Source organism: Triturus cristatus, chromosome 3_2 (genome assembly GCF_964204655.1).
Source record: "Triturus cristatus chromosome 3_2, aTriCri1.1, whole genome shotgun sequence".
Classification (NCBI taxonomy): Eukaryota; Metazoa; Chordata; class Amphibia; order Caudata; family Salamandridae; genus Triturus; species Triturus cristatus.
The window spans coordinates 107102346-107122584 of record NC_140584.1 but is presented as its reverse complement, the minus strand read 5'-3'; positions in this window follow the sequence as shown (position 1 = coordinate 107122584).

The following is a 20239-nucleotide window of genomic DNA, read 5'->3' as shown; positions in this document are numbered from 1 at the left end:
GCGTTAAAAAGACGCGTGAGAACCGGTGCTAGTGCCGTACAAAACGTTTTGTAGAATAGGGACAAGTAGCCGTCCGGGCCCGGGGACTTACCATGCTTGAGACGAGCGATGGCCGAAACCACCTCCTCTATCCTTATGTCCTTATCTAGGGCCTCCGCTTGAGAAGCTGTCAGGGACGTCAAAGAAACCGAGTCCAGATATTCGTGTGTCACGTGAGCATCTGGGGGCTCCCCGGTGTAGAGGTCGGCATAGTACCGGCGAAAGAGTTCCGCTATGTCAGCCTCCTCCGTGACAGGCGAGCCCGTCGGGCTGGTGATCTCTTTCACCATCTGCCTCCGTCGCACCTCCCGGAGTTTACTCGCCAGTAGCTTGCCGCATTTGTCTCCCCCTGTGTAGTAGGCATGCTTTAAACGCAGCGCCGCATACTCCGCGCGGTCCATGTCTAGCGCCGTCAGTGTCTTTCTCGCCTCCTTGAGCTGCCGCTAGACCCGGGGGGCCCCCGTCCTGCAGTGCATTTGCTCCAGCTCGTGGACCCTCTGGGTGAGTTCCTCCCGCTTCTGCCGCCTGGCCTTGTTATCTGCCGCGGAGATCGCGATAAATTCCCCTCTCAAGACTGCTTTCAAAGCTGCCCATTGGGTCGCGCTAGATGTGTCGGAACCCCCGTTGTGTGCGAGGTAATCCCGGATCGCTGCCGTGACTTGCGCGACCACCTCCTTCCTATATAGTAAGGAGTCTCGGAGCCGCCAGATCCGTGAGGTGCTGAACACCGGTGGCACGGTAAACGTCGCCATGACCGGGGCATGGTCCGACATGGAGATCACCCCCATCTCCGCCGATGTGGCCAAGGAGTACATTGGTCCCGTGACCAGAAAGTGGTCTAGCCGCGCATACGTTTCGTGTGCGTGTGAGCAGTAGGAGTAATCCCTAGCGGTGGGGTGCAAGCGGCGCCATAGGTCATGTAGGTCCAACTCTGCCAACTGGGCCTTGCAACCGGCCGAGAACTCCCCCACCTGCGGGGAGCGGTGTGCCGACCTGTCAAGGGCCGTGTCGAAGACCATGTTATAATCGCCTCCGACAATGATATGCCTGTCCGGCGTTGCCATGACCTCCCCCATGGCAGATCTAAGGAAGGGTTCCTGCCGGTCGTTCGGGCTGTAGAGGGACCCTATCGTAACAGAGAGGCCTGCTATTCTGAACCTGTAGGCCAATAGCCTGCCCTTTTGTTCCGCATGCTTATTGAGAACCTCTCCTCTAAAGCGGCGGGCCACCAGAATCGCCACCCTCGCCGTTTTCGTGCCGTTAGATGAGAAGAACTACGAAGGGAACGTGCGGGATCGGAGCCTGAGGCAGTCTCGGGGTAGTAGGTGCGTCTCCTGGAGCAGACAGATATCAGCCTGGGTGTTCTCTAAGAGGGACAGAACCGCCCTCCGTTTGACTGGATTATTGAGGCCCCTGACGTTAAGCGTCACAATGTTAAGAGTCTTGGCCATCTTTGGATGAGACAGATGCCGCCATGTAGCCATGCTTCCCCTCTGCAGCCCATTGACTTGGGCCCCGAGCGCGGCCGCCATAATCGGGACTTTGTGCATGCACTGGACGACCCCCCCTCCCGCCGTGATCTCCCTCCATCTCGCCCCGTGAGCCCCCCGTCCCCCCCTTCCCCCACTCCACTCCTTCCTCCCCAACTGCCCCCTCGCCCGCCCCCCAGCCCCTTCCCCTGGCAACGTGCCATTAACTTAGGGCTGCCCCTCCCCAGTCTCCCCCTTCCCTTCCCCCAACCCCAGATCTTCATAGTCCAAGTCCAGTTCCCCTGAAAACCAGACTGTGGCAATATATTCAAGTGGACGTCCAGCCACCCGTCCTCCCCCGCTCACCCCCCTCCCCGGGCCCCAAACCTGCAAATTGAAGATGGCGAAAGCGTTCTCCCCCCGGAGTGATTCATGCAGTGAGCGCCACTTCCGTCACCGCACTTTCCATGCTAGCTCTGATGGTGGGCGAGTCCGGTCTCCCTGAGCACTCGCGGGTCCTCCTCCTGGACACTCGCTGCCAGCCGTTCCCCCCGGAGCGCCCCCGTCGCTGTATTGTCATGTCGTCCTCCTCTGATGCGGTGATGCCCAGGACTCCGCACGTTTCCTGCAAGGAGCGGAGGTGATGCACAGTACCGTTCCACCTGAAGATGAGTCGAAAGGGGTGTCCCCATGCATACGGCGTTCCGTGTTCTCTGAGAAAGTTCGTAGCGATTTTAAAAGATTTCCGTTTTTGAAGTGTGATAGCTGATAAGTCTTGGTAGAGGGCCACCGGGTGTCCTCTGAAGGTCAGTGACTGCCGCTTCCGAGCCTCTGTCAGAATGCGTTCCTTGAGCGGGAAGTCCGGGAGAAAGGCTAGAATGTCTGGGGGCGGCGCTGATGCTCTCCGTGGGGGGCCCACCCTGTGCGCCCTGTCGATGCGGATGGAGAAGTCCTCCCCTTCGCCCAGAACCTCCCGAAACAGGTCCCGTAAATATCCCGCTACATCCGCCCCTTCTTCTTTGGACGGCACTCCTCGAAGCCGGACGTTGTTCCTCCGCGATCTGTTTTCGAGATCCTCCGCGTGTGCTTGGAAGTCAATTTGCTGGTCCCGGAGGCGCAACACTTCCTGCTGTAGGGATTCGAATTCTTCGTCTCGTCTCTGGCCAGAGTCTTCCACCGTGGCCACTCTTTCTCCCAAGCCGTCCATCTCCCGGCGTAGCTCTCGCACCTCCCCAGCCACTTCGGTTTTCAGGGTTTGGAAGTCCTCCCTGAGGGAGCTAAAAAGGGACTCCATAAAGGACCTGGTGACCGGGAGCTCTCCGTCAGCGGCCCCACCCGGACCTCCGGAGGAACCAGGCGATGGCAGCCCTCTGTCGGCTCTGTGTTGTGTCCTGCCGAGGAGTTCGGGGAGTGTGCGCTCCCCCTTCCGTCCACCTCTGCTGCCCGCCATGCCGAGGAGGAAGCAAGGCCCCTCGACCGGACGACCCCGCTTCCCGGCCGCGGCGGCCCTCGGTCCACTGCGGCACTGTAAGGCACCCTCGGTCCAATCCACTCCAGTCCTCTCAATGGCTACTGCGCCCCGCTCCAGTGACCGGGAATGCCGGGCCCTTCAGCTCCACCGGGCCAGGCCCCTGTCCCTTCCGCCGTCCAGGGCTCTGCGCACTGCCTTTGTCTTGCCTGTGAGAGCGTGGGCCTTCTCCGCTGTCTGCGTCCCCGCAGTTACCGGCTCAGGTCCCTCAGAAGGTGCAGATCTCCAACCCCAGTGCACCGGGTTACACGTGCGCGCCACAGCCTGATCTCGTGGAGAGGCAGTGGGGCGGGGAGGAGGCCGCCGTCCCTCGTTCCACTCCCGGTCGCTCCCGTGTGGCAGCCCCCCTCTGCTCCGTCGCGTCTGGTGCAGGCCGCAAAGTTACTGCCTCGCCCCCTCCACTGGGAACCTCACCTCTCCTCCGGGCCTGGCCGGGCCCTCGGTCGCAGCGCGCTTCGTCTCCCGGTGCCCACAGCCCCGCGTGTAGTGATCCCAAGCTGGTCGCCTCCTCCAGCCCAGGGATAAACTGGTCTCTCCCCGCCGCGTTACGCCGCTGTCGCTCCGCACTCGCTTCCCTTTGGCGGCCTCTTCCTCACCGCTGCCCGCCGGGTGCCATGCTCTGGTCCTGCGTGTCCGAGCTTCTCTCAGGTGCCTCTGTATTCACGTGGCCGTAGCGCTCCCCAGGTAGGGGCCCCGTCCGCGTGTCCACTCGCTTGGCGCCTCAGGGAGCCGACCGCAGCTGCGTCCCACTGCTTCGAGTCTCACCACCTGCCTCCACCGCTACTCCGGCCCCTCGCGCACAGGTCGCCGCTCTCTGCCCAGCCGCCTCTCCGGGCCAGCCCAAAGCGGGGCGCGTACCTTCCGGGGCCTGGGCACCCCCTCGCCTGCTGCTGACGGTGTGTTCGCCCCACCCGGGCCGCCGTCGGGTCTCGCGATCATGCGCCCATGCTCATCCATGCCGGGCAGCAGGCCTCGTCCCCCGGCTCGGCCCTCCCGGGTCGCGCAGCCGGGCACGCTCTCTCCGCTCCCGGCCCTTCACTGCGTGTCCTCACAGGGATTCCTCCCTCGCGGTCCGGTGGGCGCCGCCAGCGCGTCCGCGCGCTTCAGGTCCTGGCACACCCCCCCGGTGCTCCGCCGTCGCCGCTGCTCCGACTCTCACCTGGCCTCGTTGGGAGAGAGGGGGGGGAAGGAAGAAGCCTGCGCCGGTTCCGAGTTCGGCGTCTCAGGGGCCCGACGGCCGGTCGAGGGGACGCCCCCCTCCCCAACCTCTGCCAGCTCCCAGTGTAGTCCCTCTCCGCAAGCTCGCTCGTACCGCTACCACACCTCGAGTTCACTGACGCCGGGGGAGGCTCTCTGGCCTTCGGTGTTCGTCGGCCCCTTTTTACCGGTCCGCACAGCTCGAGGGGCGGATCCTCCCCCCGGCGGCCGCCGGGTCACTACTCTCCCACCAGGGTTGGCTCACGGTCACCGCTGTGCGCGTTCCCTGCACACCGCTACCTTCGGCGAGACCCCGCCAGCAAGACCGAGCTCTCGCGACGATTCCTGGCCTGGGGCGCTCTTGCCCGGCCCGGCTCTATGCTCCACCTCGTCCCGGCGCCTCCACTCCGGCGGCCTCCTGCCTCCTGCCCAGGCTTCCCGGAGGCTCCGAGCCGATTCACAGCTCCTGCCAAGGCTCCGCTATCTCCGCCGCCACTTCTCGGCGCTGCTTAGGGGGAGATACAGCTTTTAAACCGGGGTCTGGGGCCCAGCAGAGCGGGAGCCGGCAGGGAAAGCGTCCGCTCACGCCGCCATCTTGGCCACGCCCCCCTATTTTTCTATTTTAAACACTTCCTATTCACCTACAAACCAAACAACCATTAGAAATAATTAAATCATTATGTGTTTAACATACTAATTAATTATTTGATTATTAATATTATATGCATTTATTTTATTATTTAACACTCCCAACCCTACTCCAATACAAACCCAACAACCCGTTGAAAATAATAATGTATCAGCCAATACAATAAAACTAAAATTTAATAATTTGCTCAAATTCTTTTAATATACAAAAGTATTGTAGCATTAATTAAAAACGTAAAACATAAAATAATTCTAAAAAATATAAAATTTCATTAAATACCACAGAAATGATACTCTCCAAATAAGAATTAACAAATATTACACATTAAATTAAAGCTTAGAAAAATACTTTAAAAATATATACACTAGTTAATGAAATGATAGATATTATTATTTTTTATAAAGTATAAAAAAAAACATTCCTACCTTCTATATTATGTTGCATGAAGTTTTGGATGACACAATATTTTAGATTTTTTTTTTGCAACTCAACCATATTCTTGCTTATATACTAAAATGGAACACAGATAAAATGAGCCTATCAGATGCTCCAGGGGTAATGCATAATGTTGGCTGAATGTCAGAATATAGGTAACAAAAATATTTTCTGACATATATTTTGTGGACTAAACACCATTTAAAAAATATCACTCCATTAGGCGTTAGTATCTCTAAAAGAGCAATCTTTGGGGCGTGGCTTGCGCGCCGCTGGGAGATGGCGGTTCGCGCTTGAGCTCCGTGACGAGCGGGGGCCGTTCGAGGATTTCTTGCTGCTTTGGAGTGCCTCATATCGGACTAAAACTGGTCACATGCTTCTGACGATGCGGTGGGCTGAGTGAGAGACTCTCTTGCTCTCTAACACTGCCGGTGGCTTTATTTATTACGTTTTATGGTGGCGCTCGTTGGCTTCACGAGCGGCCGCCATTTTGTTTTTCTTTTTTCATCGCTGAGGGAGGTGTTTATTCTTCACAACATGACATCGTTTTTCCTTTGAACTGACCAGAAGTGAGGATATACAGATGCTGGTGACTATCTCCTCAATTAAAAAGTGTATTTTGTTTTTCTTTCTTTCCTCCTTTACATTGATGCCTATGGTGAGAGCTTTTTTGGGGTTTTCTAAGTATACATCTCTTCAGGGCGCCTTCATTACCTTGGTATGGTATTTTTGTGAGGGAATTCTCTCTTTTGACATGTAAGCCCGCCATTATTTTTATCCTGGATTTGGTGCTGACAGTGCGCTTTCCAGTTTTTGCGCATTTCTGGTTTGCATATTCTGTACACTTGTTTCCTCTGGTTTTTCTTCTTTTTTTCCTTCTTTTCATTTCTCTGAAGAGAGAGCTGTGGCTGTGGGCTCTATGGCTGCGAATATGGGCTTGTCACCAAATGCTAAAGATGCTAAGGAATCTAAAGCTTCTCTTAAGAGGTCCAAACAAGTGACTCCTTCACCTGAGGCTGTTCAAAAAGACACTAATTCCACTCTTGAGACTATTCTGACGCGCCTTAATGATGTTCATGCAATTGCGCAGTCTACCAAGACTAATACAGATTTGTTGCAAGTGGAGGTGTCAGCCATTAGGAATGATTTCAAGGCTTTGTCCCTTCGTGTTTCAGCCACAGAAACACGTATTAGTGGTGCAGAGGATACTATCCAAAAGCAATCCAGGTCTCTTTGTCAGTTTGAGCGTTCTATGGCGGCATTGCGGAGGGATCTCACTGAACAAGAAGATCGTAATCGTAGATCCATTTTTGGTCTTCCGGAGGACGTTGAGAAAGACGCACCCTCTATGATTGATTTCTTATATAAATGGATTCCTTCTACACTGCAAATTTCATTCCAAAGAGACTTTGAGTTGGAACGGGCACACCGAGTTCCCACCTTTCGATCTAAATCGGCCACGCAACCAAGAGCGATAATTTTTAAGCCACTGCGCCATCAACATACGGAACAAATTCTGGCCCATATGCGGAAGGTTAAAGGTGTCTCATGGAATGGGCATCGTATTTCAATTTCTCAGGACTTTGCCAGAGACACGGTAATAAGGAGAAAAGGCTTTCTTAATCTCCGGAATCGTCTCTCTGAGATGAATATTCCCTTCTCTTTTTCTGGTCCTTCAAAATTCCGCATTACCTTCAAAGGTCGTTCCAGAATTTTTGATGAACCTGCTGACTTGGCCTCGTTTTTGGATAATCAGATGGAGCTACAAATGGATCTTCAAATGGAAGCCTCGCGCGATCCTGGGCTCTCTGGCACCTGATGTGGTTTCATTTAGCTGCAATGAGTCCTCTTTTTTACGGATCTATTAAGCTTGTCTTTTTAGTTCTGTGTGGTGGTCTTATTGTCCACTGCTGTTGGCGTGCATTTGTTGTCTTTTCGTGCGTGGCTTGGTACGCTTTGTAAATCTGTGATGGGTTGTGTTCTTTTCTCCTTTTCCATATCTGTTCTACCTTCGTATCCTTGTGTTGTAGTGAACTACTATTTCCGGTATATCTACTTTTTGTATTCTCTATTATTTTGTGGTATTGTTTCCTTGTAGGTTGTCCTCACTCATGCTTGTGATTTCTTGTCCATTTCAGGTTTCGGATCTTTTTTACCTCACTTTATGACTTCTTTTAATTCCTTGGTAGTTTTGTGTAGACTTGCTCTTCCTTTCTCCCTGATTCCAATTAATGTTACTTCCATTAATGTATTTTTATTTGTTCTTTTCGCGTGGTGTCTTTCTCTTGTTGTTGTGTTTATTTGGAGTACGCCATTAATGATTATCTATATTGTTTGCTAGTATGTTATATAAATTGCTCATAGATATTTAGTACTTGCTATATATAGAGTTAATTTAAATTTTTGTACAGACATTTTTACATTTATTATATTGCTATATTATGGATTGGGTTGTTTACTCATTATTATTAACTACCTCTCGCTATTAGCTCTAACTTAACATATTTGTATTGCACTTTTATTGTCTCATGTTTTTACTTATATGGTTATAACTTTACGATATTCTTGCCTCTTTTGCGTTACATTAATATAATATGTTTTTTATATTTAAGCACAGTCAACTAGATGTTTATATTTAGTTTTTCCATATTTACATATATACTTGTTTCTTCTATTTATCTGCCATAGTGCTTCATAGTTTGTTATAATGATTCAGTTGTTTTATGCCTTTCTCTATTATGTCACATTTATTCTCTTCCTATTTTACCTTATAGCCTTCTTTTGAAATGTATTTCTTTCTCTTTATTCTCTACGGCTCTTCATGATGTCTGCTTCGATTTTGTTTCTATCTAATATTAGAGATAGTTATTAGCTTATGCCACCTTTTTATTATTGGCACATTCTTGTTGCCTTTATAGTATTATATAATGACTTGTTTCTAGAATACCATATTTAATTCCTGTTTATATTTCAGTTATTTCCTTTTCTTACATAAGTATATTTATTATATATTGTATTGGGGCCTTTATGCCGATTGCTTTTATTCCTCGTGATGGCCTCCTTGCTCATCTTCCCATGTCCCCCTAGTATGAATTTGGTCTCTTTCAGACCGTTCTTGTTGTTTCTTCTCTTTCTTTTTCTTTATACTTTCTTTCTTTCCTTTTCCTCTTCTTTCTCCTTTTCTCTTTGGATTTCCTATTTGGACTCTTCCTGTTTCGTGTTGTTGGCTAGTATGTGGGGGTGCATTTCTGTGGTTTTTGTATATCCTCTATCATTTATGCTGCTTCTTTTTTCCCTATTAGTAGTTTTATGACTGGATTGAATATACTTTCCCTTAATGTGAAAGGGTTAAATCACCCAGTTAAAAGGTCAAAGATATTAGACTACTGCAAATCTCTTTCTTCGGATCTAGTCCTTTTTCAAGAGAAGAAGGTCTCTGCCAGAGAGGCGCTATCTCTGAAGAAAGATTGGGTTTCTGAGGTTGCTTGTTCAGATGCTTGCGGCAAAAGAAATGGGGTAATCACTTTAGTTTCTAAACATTCTGGTTTGTCTATTGTTTCCTCTGAATGTGATACTGAGGGTCGTTGGTTATTATCCAAGTTGACTGATGGCAATGTTGATCTTTTTGTCATGAATATTTATGCCCCTAACACGGACGATCCGTCTTTTTGGAAAGTAATCACCAAAAAGCTAAATGACACACCTCATTCTGGTAATTTTATTGTAGGTGGAGACTTTAATTTACCAATGGATCCCATCCTTGATAGGAATTCTGCCTTTAACTTTCGTCCCCCTAAATCACATAAACAAATGATTAATATGTGCTCTCTTATTAATCTTCAGGATGTCTGGCGTCTTCATAATCCCACTGGTAGTGATTTCTCCTTTTTCTCTTCCCCCCATTCGTCGTTTTCACGCATTGATTATCTTTTGGTTCATTCATCTCTTGTTCAATCTTCCTCATCTCTGCTTATTCATCCTATTTTGATTTCAGACCATGCCGCGGTGACTTTCACATTTTTGTCTTTTGCCCCTAGAGCGAGATCTCGATCTTGGAGACTAAACACAGAAGTCTTATATGATGAATCCCAGGTTCGAGAGTTTTCTAATGAGATTGAGACGTTTTTTCTTGAGAATATTGGTTCAGTTGATTCCCCTGTTGTTCTTTAGGACTCTTTTAAATGCACTTTCCGTGGTCAGATCATCAAGTGTATGTCAAGGAGGAATGCTGCTATTAGGAAAGAACTCTCGGATTTAGCAGCTGAGATTAAAACCCAAGAATCTCTTTTTCGACAATCTAAAGATAAATCTTATTTGCAATCTATTAAAAATTTAAAATATACATACAATACTATAGTCACTAAAAGAGCTCATATTGGTTTTCAGGCTCAGAAATCTAAGAAGTTGCTGTTAAAAAACCGTGCTGGTAAGCTGCTTGCGGCCACATTAAAATTCCAGGAATCCTCGTATAAATCTTCCCAAATCTCTTCTATCACTGATCGTCTTGGTAAGAAAAAATTTCAGACTACAGAAATTCTTGAGGTCTTTCGAGATTTTTATAATAATTTATATACCCCCTCTAATCAATCTTCTTTTGAACAGTGCCAAGAGTTCTTAAAGACACTTCCTGTGAAAACTGTTTCGGAGGAAGATAATAATTCTTTGAATGGCCTGATTACCCCTGACGAAATTATTTCTGCAATTAAAGCTACTCGCTCTGGTAAGGCTCCTGGTCCTGATGGATATCCTATTTTGTTTTATAAAACCTTTTTATCTGTGATTGTGCCGCATCTTCAATCCGTCTTTGATGCTTTTATTAAAGATGGTTCTGTGTCTGGTTCTGCTGCTGATGCCACTATTGTGGTGATCCCCAAAGAAGGGAAAGATCATTCTGACCCTAAGAATTTTCGCCCTATTTCCCTTCTTAACATGGAAGCTAAGATTTTTGCTAAAATCTTGGCTAAACGCTTAGAATCATTTATTCCTCAATTGGTTCATCCTTCCCAAACTGGTTTTGTAAAAGGTCGTCTTGCACGTGATAATATCCGTACTTTTTGTCACATTCTCGGTTCAGCCAAGCGAGCCAATCTTCCGGCGGCGGCCTTGGCCCTTGGTGCTGAAAAGGCCTTTGATAAGGTCTCTTGGCCTTTTCTTCGTGCTGTTTTATGTGCGCATAATCTTGGTGATTCCTTTATTCGTATGGTTATGTCTCTTTATTCCCGTCCTAGAGCTAACATACGAGTGAATGGAGCTACGTCGTCTTTTTTTAATCTTCGCCAAGGTACTAGGCAAGGATGTCCCCTGTCTCCTCTTTTATTTTTGTTATCTATTGATCCTCTTCTCAGAATGATTGATTTACATCCAGACATTAAGGGGTTCTCTTTTGGGTCTCATCAGATAAAAACAGCTGCCTATGCGGACGATGTTCTTATTTTCTCTGAGGATATTGCACTGGCCATCCCTGCTATTTTTGACATGATTTCTCTTTTCTCGAAGGTTTCAGGATATACTCTGAACAAAGATAAGACAGAGATGTTCCCCTTAAATGCTTATTGTTTTTCTTCTCATATGGGTTCAGCGGGTTTCAAATGGCAATCTAAACAACTAAAATATCTGGGTATTTATTTTTGTTCCACCCTTTATGCTACGGCTTCTTATAATGAATCTCAAACTATTCTTAAGGTGCGACGTCTTTTAGAAACTTGGTCTCCGAAACATATTTCATGGTGGGGTCGACTACAGACTCTTAAAATGATGATAACACCTATTATTAATTTTGTTTGCTCTATGCTTCCGGTAAAGCTCTCTGATTCCTTTTTTCATGAGCTGGACATACTTACTTCCAAATTTTTATGGAATGGTAAAAGAGCTAGAATTGCTTATAAATTCTTACGTAAATCTTTTGATATGGGAGGTTGTAATCTTCCTGATTGGGGGAAATATCAAACTGCTTTCCTGGCGTCTCAGGGTGCTCTTTGGTTTTCTTCTCCCTCTACTCATGTTCCATCTTGGTTGCTAATAGAACAAGAACTGGCCTCTCCGCTGCCGACGGCTTCTTTTTTAACCACGAGTACCCTTTCTATTCCATTCTCTCGAACTATTATTTTAGACACTATTGCTGCGGTTCGCAAGGTTGATAAGAAGGTGGCAGCTCCACTGCATATAACTAGATGGTCGTCTATTTGGCGGAATTCTAAAATCAAAATTAATATTGAACCTCAGTTGATGTCTTATTGGGCTGGGAAAAGTATCTCACTTGTTAAACATCTCTATGACTCCAATAATGATCCTATCCCTTTCTCTTCCCTAGCTCTACAGTTTTCTTTATCTAACTTAGACTTTTACACCTTTCTTAAGATAAAGGTAGCACTTGCTAAAATACATTTTCATCCCTCGTCCCCTACGATTACGCTTTTTCAATTATGGATCAAGACTGGTCATGTTGCGTCCAGAATTTATAAATTCTTATTGTCCTCTACACCTCTTTCCCAAACGGTCGCACAGCAAAAATGGCTATGTCATTTTGATCATAGTGTTACCGATCATATCTCTTCAGAAACGTGGCAAGACATTGGTAAACTTTCTCTTCGTTGCAAAATTGCCCCCTCTTTAATGCAGTCTAAGTTTTTTTCAATTAATCTCCTTCATTGGACTCCCACTCGTTTGTCTGCGTTGAATCTCAAAGATAATAATATATGTTGGAGTTGTAGGCTGTTACCAGGTGACTTTCAGCATATGTTCCTTGATTGCTCCCTTCTCCAACCCTTTTGGAACTTGATAAACAAACACCTCATGATTATATTTAATATTGAGTTTCAACTCTCCTTTCCATTAATTATATTAGGTCCGCTGGCGGCTCCGACCCCTCTGCCTCTAGACTCCATGGAATTACAATTGTTGGATCTGTTATTGACTGTTGCAGTCAAAGTTATTCTCATGGAGTGGAAATCTTTTTCTTCTGTTTCTTATCATACTTGGTAGGCTTGGGTTTCCTTTTTACGAAGTGCTCATACGTCAGTTGATCATGCTCATCTTTCTCCTTCTATATCTGCTGGTGTTTGGAAAGCTTTAGATACGTATATGGTCTTGGCCTCGGAGGGGTTGGTGGATCAATATCCTTTTGATTTGCCTGGTGAAGGATGTCTGGTTACTGTTGTCTTGTGGGTCGGATGAATTCTTTGGAAATCCTCTCCTCTTCTTTCACTCTTATTTGTCTTTCTCTTTCTTTTGTTTTCATCTCTTTCCTACTTTCTCCGTCTTTTCTTCCTTCCTTTCTTTCTTCCTCTTATCCCTATCGTATTATCTGATGGTGATACTCTTGATGATTACTTCTGCAGGTTATCAATTCTTTCATCCTTAATTAATTTATTTATATGATATCTGCAGAATAATGATTGTTAATGGTATGTTTTCTCTTATTTAATTTCATTATATTATATTGTTTATCCTTGTCTGATATCAATTGTATCACTTTTGCTTGTATCTTATGTCCTTATTTGCTCTTTTAAAAATAATAAAATTCTTTTGAAATTAAAAATAAAAGAGCAATCTTTGTTTAAAGCATATTTAGGTCACATTATTTTGATACAATACACAAGGTTGATATGACTAAAGGAAAATTGCTATTATTGTGCAAGTAGAAAGAAGTACAACGCGTTTCACTCTGATCGTCATACGTTGCTACTTTTGAATTTATATTAGTATGTAAATATGTGAAGAGTGCCATTACTACTATACCTGATTAATTTTGTTAAATTTCACTCAATTGATGCAACTGGATATCTATGTGAATATACGTGTGAAATTCTAGCTCAGAAATGATGCAGAACCATTGAAGATTGATTTCTGTGTCATAGCATCATAATGTGATGCTTCACTGCTCTGTGGGACTTGCTGTTGGATGAAACTCTCTCATTGCACCCATTCATATAACCACTTACCCATGTACTGTTCTGGCCTTGTCTGACCTAAACCCCTACCTACACCGCCATAAATAAATCTATAACCTTTACCTACACCGCCATAAATAAATCTATAAACATATGGCATTTAGAAAGTAGACAAAGCAGTTTCAGAAAGGACAAAAGACGTGGCCGCATCACACCCAATGTGATGGAACTCCACTGGCTCACCTGGTCAGACTGATTGTTGATGAAAAAGACCAAAAGAATAAAAAAGGCTACATCCCTTCTTCATTTATGACTTCAGGATCGTAAATATTATATCTATATCCACCAGGACTGCCCATTTCTATAATTTAGGAAAGCACTGAAGATTCACCTCTTTAAAGAACACACCATCATAATGTAGGGATAACTACCGCTCTCATTACCCAGGCACCACCTCCATTCCCTTGATGGTAACTTTGCCTTTGCCCCTGTACAGCATTCCGCAGCGTTTCGGTTAGTTTTTTTCTATACATTTAACACCACATACAAACATGCAGACATACACATAAAAAATTCCAATAAACACGTGACTTCAAACTCAAGCAATGCCATTTATTCAGATTGCGCACAGAAACAAGATCAAAAGAAGAACATCCACCTACACCTGATACGGAAGCCCTTAAACTTTACCGGGAGGCGGTAAACCCAATCCTTCCCAGGCTCACAGCCAAATCATTGCATTTACTAGTCTCTGAAAAATTAGGCAGCCCATTACAACAGAGGTCCCCAGATCTAACGCATGACCTTCTGATCGTCTGGTACAGAAATAAACACGCAAGTGGTTTTAGACATAAACCACAACTAAAATGACTTTTCTGTGGGATGTTTCGTTATTATGTTTTGATCAAGGTAGAACTATATGTATTTGTTTTTTGAAGAAATTATTTTTTTTTACTTTTAGCAGTTGACTGTCTAGATTACTTCAGAGAAACCCTTCACTTTTAAAGGTCCTAGAACAATATTTCAAAGAGTGAATCATCAACAAACATAAAGGGCCTGATTTAGATCTTGGCTGACGGGTTACTCTGTCCCAACGTTGAGGGATATCCCGTCCGCTGAAATATAAATCCCATAGGATATAATGGGATTTATATTTTGGCAGACGGGATAACCAGTGGCGTAGCTAGACTTACTGGGACCCGGGGTGGACCCTAAGTTTGCCGCCTGGTGCAAGTCAGAGCGGGTGTGGCGGTGGAAGGCTGGCTTGTTCTCGGGTGGGGGGTTGGGATCTGGCAGCCGTTGGAAGAGTTGTTCTTGGGGGGTGGGGGAATGGTGGTAGTTGACAGACACAACTTGCTCACGTCCGCTGCCCCCAAAAATGGTGCAGTCCGGGGCAGACTGCCCACCACCCCAAGCTAGGCCACTGGGACTAACCCGTCCACCAAGATCTAACTCACGTCCAAAGCCTTTGAGAGATTAACTTAATACAGACACAAAAGGATCATCAAATGCTCCTTTAGCAACAAGCAATACTATGCAACTTCATAACACCCTACTTGTACCATTAAATATCAACAATCCACCCACAGGAAAAGGGGGAAAAGAACTCGCAGGCGCCGATCTCCGGAACGAGAGATGAAATTACAGTTGTGTTGAAATTTTAATATATTTTGATCACTTCAAAAATTATGCTGAAAGCTCCTGAAGGGACCACGATACAGCTTTATGCAAAACATTGAATTCTTCTTAAGAGAAACTGGAACATTGGTAGGGACACGTTCCCCGCCTCGTGTCAGTGTTTCTGCAGATTAACTGTGGCGTAGAGTTAAATGTTCATAATGCGTGACTTTTATGAAGGCACGAGTGAATAAATTGTTCTAAAAAGAAACATCAACATACCTTGGCTGAGGAAAGCTGCTGCAGTATGTAGAGCACATCAATTTACAAAGGCTCCTGACAGTTTAAATATATATTTAAATAGCCGCGACGGTTCAGGGTTGTGACAGTTGAAAGGAACGGTGAAATGCCTAGCTTTCTTTGCCTGATGTCTCAATTGACAACCTGCCTTATTAAAATAGAGGCCAGAAAGTGCAACAGTAGCCCAAAGTTCATGATTGGGCCTGTAGCCATCACAGATGTTATCACCCGTCTCGCGACTCTTCCACTCACTGCCAGGGGATATCATTTCTAAACACCGTCAGCCCCACGAGTCTGCGATTTTTACCAGTGCATTTCATTAAATGCTTTCTCTGCTCAGCCTGTCAGTCCACGGCGGTGCCGAGTATCTCATTAAATAGAATTTCTTGTCTGCCATCAATAAACACGTGTGTGTTTTCCTTGCTCTAACAGTCCCGCTTCAATTCAAAGGCATCAATTAAAAGATGGTGAAAGAGTGACATGAATACGCGCTGACATTTATGGCTTTGTGGTTACCTCCGCGTGAACGAGAAAAAGAGCAGTAAACGGCAGGCTATGAAAGGCGGGCCAAACTCCAGGAAACAATGTAACTCTTTTTCGTGGTGCTTTCAGTGCACGTGTGAGGAGTCATTGGTGGACATTACATTTTAATTTCCACAGTTCCACCCACTTATGGGCTATGGCTTCTATTGGTGCGCTAGGTGCTGTGGCACCGTGGCTAAGAGGCGGGTGGGCCCTATGAACCCTGATTATTGCAGCATTTTATAATTCAAACTGCAGTCAGGGGTCCAATTCCTTCTTTGCACTTGGGTCCATGTTACCCTCGCTACAGTACTACCCCCCTGTAGCTTGCAATTTACTTATCACAGTTACACACACGGAACCTATAGGAAAGGCTCTGTTTATTTTTTTTCCCTAAAAAATCTGCAATACATTTTAAATGCCGAGTTCAAATCGCATCCTTCCCAAGAGCCTCATCCAAAATCTTTGAGTTCTTCAGCTCTTGCATTTCCCCAGGCATCTCTGTTTTTCTAGTCACCCCACAATAACTTTCCCTGGCTTTACCTACTCATTCCCTAGCTGAGATGCAACCCATTTATTGCCTTCGAAAGGTCTTCAATTTATCCCATAATCCCTGGAACTCAGGAGCAATCCAGGGGCACTGCAAGAATAAATAGCACCGACACATAGCAGAATCTATCGAATCAGTCCCGGGGCAGATTTACAAGCCCCTTGCGCCATTTCTGCGTCACTTTTCCCATGTTAAAAGTGACGCAAAAGTGGCGCTGGGGGCTTGTAAATCTGCCCCCCGGTATTTATGTCAGATGAGATTCTAACAATAATATTATTGTGCCACACCCCTACTCTAGCCTCTCTGCCACTGACTTTGCTGCCTATTTTCGACCAAAACAGAGGTATTGAAACTGTGGGGCGCACCCCCCTATGGGTCTGCGCCTGCATTCTCAGGGGGCTCAAAAGGGTTTTCCAGTACTTGCAAATGAAGATATGAAAGCACAACTTTGTTTATTTGCGCGTTTCCAGGCAGTCTTGATTCATATAGTACCAGCCGCGGCCCGTGCAGGTAAGAGAGGTGGGGCCGGGTGGAGGGGGATATCGACACACGACAAGAGGAAATTATTTATTTATTACATTTTCACATGTCATCGTCCGTCGAAATCCTCCCCCCACACCCCCCACCCGGTCCCACCACCCCACCGCTCTTACCTGCATGGGCGCGTCTGTATAGTACTTGAAGTGCTTAACAAGCATTTACAATGCAATAGTCTCAGCATTGTTAAAGTTAGAGCTATTGGCATTGCTCATGACATTATTTTTGTTTATGTTTTTGTTTTTAAAACATTTAAAGAAACAGCATTGTTATTTACAATGTCAATAGCTTAATCTCTCTCAAATGCGAGACCTATTGCATTTGCACCCACACACAGAGCCACACACACAAAGCCACCCACACACACAGAGCCACCCACACAGAGCCACCTACACAGAGCTATTCACATAGAGCCACCTACACACAAATAGAGCCACCCACACAGAGCCACCTACACACACAGAGTTACCCACACACAGACAGAGCCACCCACGCATAGAGCCACCTACAAAAAAAGCCACCCACACAGAGCCACACACACAGAGGCACACACATACACACACACACATACATAGAGCCTCCCACACACACACAGATCTTAGAGTGGCTGTTGGGGAAATCAGGAAATAAAGACGTGACATGCGAGGAAGCACCGGAGTCTAGGTTCAAAGGGGTCCAAATAAGACAAAGAGCTGTAGTTTGGTGTTGCTGGCAGGTGGCAAAATGTTGCTGTTTGCTGACACTGCGGTGTGGCAATGGTACTGTTGTTCTTGTTGGCCTGTAGGAGAACAGCAGTTACCACTTTAATGCCTGGCCCAGACAGCCTACACCTGCCAAAGAACAAGAAACAATTATTACTAATTTATCCAAAATATCAGGGATTAATCTGCCCAGAATAGAAGTCATTTCTCTCGGGGCATCTGCATTCCTATGCAGCACGTGTTTAGAGGTAATGTTACTGCAAATCTGCCTTTTGGTGTAACCCTGTTTTGGCACCTCGACACAACAGGTACAACAGCTTGTGGCCACTAAATGTATAGTTGCGAAGTCAACATTTTGCAGTTATTGAAATAATCCTGAGTCCACCTGTGAGCATTTTAGAAAAGGATGCTGCGGCACGGACATGCTGGATTAAAGACGCTTTACTTCACACAATGAAGAAGCGTTTGCTTTACTGAGAGACGTGATGCACTAAAATCATCTGATGTCAATGCTAAAAAGGGGGAGTGCTGTACGAAGAGTAAATATCATGGACAATACCTGCCATTGTTCACTTTAGAGGGCCCTCCTGCTTCATTAGAATATACACAAAATTAAAAGTTGTTCACATACGTAAACAGCTAAACGTGGGTACAGACCACTCACTCCCTCACATAATAGTTACCGTCCAGACCAGAAAAACAGAAACCTACATACAGGCTGCCGTGAATATTTTAGTACCGAATACCATGATTATAGCGCTTGGAACAAATACAAGTACTAACTATCCAAAAGTACCTGTCTGTTACTGGGAAGGGCCGGTAGTCTGCCACTAATAGTATTGCACCGTTTGCAAGAACTGCAGGCACGCTTCCTACCAAAATGAAGTTAAATACAGGTACTAAGTACCTGCCCAAGTAAAGCTCTTCATGAACCACATATGCCCTTTCAAATGGGGGTGAGTGAAGTTAAAGTCTTGCTCAAATTCCTAGTACACAGCACAGACACATCGTGTCAGGGTGCAACGGGGACAATTACAACGGAACGTTTAAAACATCGACATTTTATTGACAATGAAGGATTGACTATAAAGAAATACTAACCTGTTCTAGACACACTACAAATCCAAAAGAGAAACATTTAGAACTACCAAGTTACATTTTGCTAAACCTATGTATGCGAGACGAAGCATACGATTACTTTTACAAACAGAAAATCTTAAAACGCAAAATTGAAGGCTGTACTTTCACCTTCATGTCCAATTCATTCCAATGAGTTTAAAAGGGAGCTCTGGTAGTAAACCCGAGGATCTCTCCTCAACCTTCTGAGCGGACTTAAAAATCACAGGCATCCAACAGCAACCCCAAACTGTCAGGTGGAGCCCAGGAGCAGCGAGTTGGAGGGCTGCAGCGAAGCTCCATCACAAAATATGTGGCGGTGGGAGCTGCCCAGCCGCAGCCCCACAGAGCGTCGTTCGCAAAACTAGAGGAGGCTCAACCCCAGCCCCCACGGAGCGATGGTGCAGAACCGTACAGTTCGGCCTCGCAGAGGGCTAGGTGGTCAGTCTGGGGGCATCCCAGGCCATCACCGCGCGCCAGTCGGCACCTCTTCTCAACAACCAAGAGTCGCAAATGGCACTCACCGCACTAGTAGCAGCCTGGGCGGGGGTGCAGGCCCGTGACAGGGTATCAGGAGAGGGACCTTCCAAGCGGGAGCCACTGAGGTCGGAGCAGGGGAGGCTGGGGCACCTGGGGTGACGCGCGCTTGACAAAGGTACTGACCGGGTGGCTCTCGATGGATCTTGCCAAATAGGACAGGGGGCGCAGTGTGAGTGAAATCTCAAGGGAAAGTACTCACCATCAGCGATCCGCTTTACACGGATCACCAGTGTATCCCAGCTGTCTCGTGTGTCAATTCACTAAGGCAAATAAGGACATGCAGTTCACCCAGTAAAAAGTAGCCCGAGGAGAGGGAGCGAGCGCCAGGGGGAGGAGAGCGAACAGCGCCAGCCGAAGAGGACAGGGGGAGGAGACCAGAGCAGCAGCTGAACACAGGAGCACCGAGGGAGCCGAGAGCAGGGGGAGGGGACGAGCACCAGCCGGGCCGTGGACGGGGATGACGCCATGAACACCACCATCTTTCTCCGAGGTCAAGCAGAAATGCCTCGGAGAAACGCAGCGTCATGTTCGGATTCGGGGGCGTGATTTTCTTTCTCTCCTCTTCCCGTTGGCTGGAATGTTTACATTCCAGAGGAGAGAAAGAAACTAAAAAACACGCCCCCGAATCCGAAAAAGACGGGGCTTAAATGGACAGACACCCCTCTCCTCCAATGGCTGGCCTCCGTTTAGGAAGCTAGCCAATGGAGAAGAGGGGCGGTTTCAAGCCCCACTACTAAAAAACATTAAATCTCGCAAGCGAGACTGCGCAAGCGCAGCCTTCGCTAGCCGAGACCTAAAAAGCAGACTAGCACCCTTATGCATCAAGCCAAAATCCAGTCGGTAAAATACCGATTCCTTATTAGCTCCCGGTATTAAGTAAAAAATTCCCAATCCCAATGCATCAACCCAAAAGCAGAAATCGGTATTTAAGGAATCCTTAAATAGCGATTCTTTAAATAGGGATTCCTTAAATACCGATTCCTTAAATAGCGATTGCATTTAAGGAATCCCAAAGTGAGATTCCTTAAATGCAATGCATCAAAGTTAAAAAATTAGCGATTTCGCTAATAAGGGGAGCAAATTACCATGAAGATGAACTGCATGGTAATTTGCAAAAACTTTGAAAAATGCACTTTTGTGCATTTTTCAA